Source organism: Perkinsus marinus (assembly GCF_000006405.1).
Source record: "Perkinsus marinus ATCC 50983 genomic scaffold scf_1104296950272, whole genome shotgun sequence".
Taxonomy (NCBI): domain Eukaryota; phylum Perkinsozoa; order Perkinsida; family Perkinsidae; genus Perkinsus; species Perkinsus marinus.
In genome coordinates, this window is record NW_003209678.1 from 155,138 (window position 1) to 159,425 (window position 4,288).

A 4,288-nucleotide genomic window follows, 5' to 3' on the forward strand; every position below is an offset into this window, starting at 1 on the left:
CCACAATAAGTCATGAATTATTTATATGGCTTGAACTGCGAACAAGGGACGGTACTTACGTTTCTCAAAGACAGTAGTCTTTCCCCCGTAGTGGCTCCCGCTGTTGGGATGCTGAGTATTTCAAAGTCCGACATTTTTAGTACCCGAATTGCAGGTGCTTTTTGCTGGTAGTACGTAGCCGGTCTCAGGAAGTGTAACTCGTGTATATCAACGGGCGACAAGTGGTTGAAGGCGTTTCGTCCGAGTCCGCGGAACCTGAGAAGTTTGATTGTGGGTATATATAGTCTATGTGTCTGAAGTTTTATTTTGGTTACCTCATCCAGTTCATGTCGATGTAACTTTTTATGGCTTTGGAACCCTCCCGCCACATTGATGAGTTGAAACAGGCTTGCCTTACAGCGTCTATTCCGTCACCTATATGAATCAAATTTTCTTACCGCTTCGTGTTTTAGTTACATTTACCTCTTTCGATACATTCCACTGCCCTCCTAGCCACCCAGCCTTGCCGACATGATGCCACCGAGAATCCTGACTGTCCGTATCTGAACTGAGTTTTCGTCTTGAAATGTGCTTTACATCATTAGATTACCCAGCTTTTTGAGAAGCGTATGCTATTTTCGCTGTTATCCATTTCTCGTCCAACATGTGTCCCCTGAAGTCTGGGAAAGCCAGCACAGAACCGCGGCCGTATCTTGAGTTGTCTAAGATACTCAGCCAACGTGTTAGTGCAATACTCGCACGACCTTGTACGAGTGCTCGTACCTACACACATTCTGTTCTTAAGGAGGAAAAAAGAACGGTAGTTGGATTGAAATTTAAGCCAAATGGCCACCTACATTTTCACCTTGCATAGTTTTTACGTGAGGGATATTAAATTGGTAGACGGGCGTGTTTAGACCTTGCGGAAAATCATTGTATTGTTCCCCTGCCAGGTTGTCTTGTGGTATTCCCCCCCAGAGACTACTTCCCGCCACGCCTGAGAAGATCATTTTCAACGATATACGGCCTTCATTCTTACACCATTGATTGTTATCGTTTGCTGCGATTGAGTGGTTTGGTCTTATAGTTATGTCCACTCTTTTTAGTCGTCGTAGTGCCTCAAACCTGCAACCTAAACTGCACATTAGTCGGAGTAATACACGGGTAAGGTGATCCTGAGTTGAAAAACACTTACAAAGTGGTGACTGAAGTGTTCTTACATAAATGCTTCCTCCTAGTGCTAGACATGTCGATCTTCGTCCACGGGGAATAAGGGTGGATTATGTGTGACTTCGTCACTTCTTTCGCCAAAGTGAATTTCCAAAAAATTTATGGCTACTCTGAAAGCCTGAGTCGAAGAAGCATATAAGGGAGGGTTTATTGGGAAAATATGTTGAAAATTTGTAATTCACTTGGGATTATCTTTCGATAAACTTACTCAGTTATCCGCCAAATTATTGGCCTTTTTGGACGGGCAAAATGCTACGCCATTCATTCTTCCTCGCAATCCGGTTAATAATCGCGAAAAATTGTACGCACGGAATGTTGACAAGTAAAGTGAGCCACAGTAAATGTCATGGTCGTTTAGTGGTAATCCAGCCACTCGGTATAGCATGTAACATGCTATGTCCGCGCCAGTAAGGATGTAGCCGTCTTCTGCTGTTGGTGGCTAAGGAAAGTACAAGTCGAGTATTTACGGTAGCAAGGACGTGTGACTTGCTTGTCGGTTTATGGCGAGGTTTGCGTTCTGCCAGAAGAAGTCCCAAATTATTAGTTCCTGTGCGATCTCTGCTCTGCGTTGAGGTCTCAAGTGCTATTTTAAGCTCGTAATTGGAATTAATTTCAAATCACTCAAAATAATCTCTTTGGGCCCACCTTCTTTCATGCTTGAGTTCACGCCTTCAACTGCGCAACTGTGGCGGGGCACCCAGCCCGGAACGCACTGGGCACCCAAGTACCATGTTGCATCGGCGTGTAGCCAAGTCTTGGCGAACTGTTTAAAGAGGAGAGGGTGAGACACCATCCATTTTTGTTTGAAGAGTGGTATGCCTTCCTCGAAGATCTGATCGCTTCCACAGCTATGCAGTGCTTTAATATCTCTATAAAAATCACTGCGGCGTTTTTTGGCAGAAGTCACGGATCCTTTAGTATCTTTGTTTATATACGATGGCAGCCATCCACGTACTGCTCTCAACATATGTATCCAACAATAAAGTCTAGAATGGTCACCAAATGAACTGCGGTCCCAGGTGAGGTCAGTTCCTAGACCTGTGGGACCCAGGCGGCCGAATTCCTGATGGCACTAAGTGAATGAGATTCCAAATATCAATCCTACCTCTATATAGGCTTGATCAAAGGCACCTGCACTATCGGCCACTAAGATGCTAGGCCGATATGCGCAGTTGAGTTTATGAGTGTGTTGAGCAACCGCGTGGAATACTGCACCTACTGCCAGCTGATCTTCATGACTTGTTATGGCGAAGGCGATGGGCTTGAAGTGACCTTTCCAGTCGAGGCTCCCCATTACGAAAAGGGGTAGCCACAGTTAGCTAGGGGCTACCGTATTATCGGAGTCTATGCATTTCAATCAGGCCGGCCCGTACTTACTGCCATGGGATCTCTCGCGGGATTTCCGATTCGCCAGACTGGACTCGGGAAACGCGGAAATGCTTCAGATCGTTGGTAGATTGCTTGATCTAGGAAAAAGTTCTTCCTTGGATCAAACAGTCCACACATTGAATAGTCGGAAATCTTACTATGTCCGGCTCACCTCCAGAGAAGCGTTAGGATTGTACTTGAGGCCGGCTGTTGTTACTCTCACGCCTTCGAACAGAAACACGAGGCCTTCCTGGACTATTTCGTGATAGGTGCTCGCGGCCTGAAATGATTAAATGGAGCACATGTTGGGCGCTATGGCGATGACTTTGTCGAAGAATACTATACGAATAGGACAGCTCGCTTGGTCAATAACCATGATAGAGAACACTGACCCTTTGTGATGACCATGCTCATAAGACTTGAACTCAGTCCGAGATATCACGCGCCCTCGAATGGTTGGCCTACGAGCGTGCCAATAGCGGAGAAGGTAAGCACAAATCGGGGATGTCTGAGGCATACCTTGGCTTCCCTTTCTCGGTTATCTGCAGCTCAGCAATCGGGGTGGAAGTCAGTTGATTATCCAACTTATCCTCGCAACAGGGCCTGAAACGGCATCTTCACGGGTTTGAGCGGTGCACATGGGACTGGTTCTACCTTTCCATTCCCTCCTTTGAATATGGCTTAGACGAGCTTGCTCTTGTGCTCCCACTACGGGTGTCTACAGCTTTGTATGTGTTTTGTTTGTCATCTGGTGTACTAGCTTTCATATGAGGACTTGGGTCTTCAATTCAAATGGTGGTTGGACTATGTAACGACTCTGTGGGCACACGTGCCAGGTCGAACGGACGGTACTGAGTTAGACTATGCTCCAGAGATGCAAATCTTTTCACAATGTAAGTCATCTAGGACATTTCTTACATCTTACTACTCCGTGTACTCTCTGTTGTCCGACAGTTGGCAAAGAGTCGACGTTGGCTAATTCGCACGCGTAAACGTGAAATGTGTCCTGCATGTATACTATTAGGTGTCCATTCTTAACCTGGACGATATCATGACTATATAGGAGGGGACTTATCCACATGATTTCCAATGTGTAACATAGTATGTAGCCACAAAATGTAATGGGAGACGTCGGTGGCGCCGCAGGCGCCGCAGTTCGCTTTAGTTAGTTTATAGGCCGAAAAGGGAAAATTAGGGGCGGGCGAGGTGTGTTCAGGGGCCCTGAACACGCCCTGAATCAGGGCGCCAGCGCCGGACTAGGGGCTGCTACCGGTTAATACCTGTGGTCGTCGTCAGCTTTGACGGTCATGACATAAGTAGAGTTGTGTTGGATGGAAAAGGGTAGTTCGTAGAAGAACCAACGTTACGGTTATCACCCGTCACGTGAAGTAGTGACGTGACGTAGAGTATTTCTGAAGCGTCTCTTGCGAGGGTCACGAAGTGGCCATCACGTCATAGGGAGCGGGCACAGAATCGTGCGTGTCCATGGAAGTTAATCACTCACATCTTCTTGTGTTAACCGTCTACATGGAAGATAACACCCCTGAAGGTGATGTATAGCAGTGCTGCTAGTGTACTAGAGTAATACTCTAGTACACTAAGAGTATAGGTTTTCCCTCTCGGTCCTCAAAGTTGAGTTGATCTATCACTGATAATAATGAAAAAATTTTAAGAACTTATCGCTGGTTTTCGACACTTCTAAAGTAGCTCT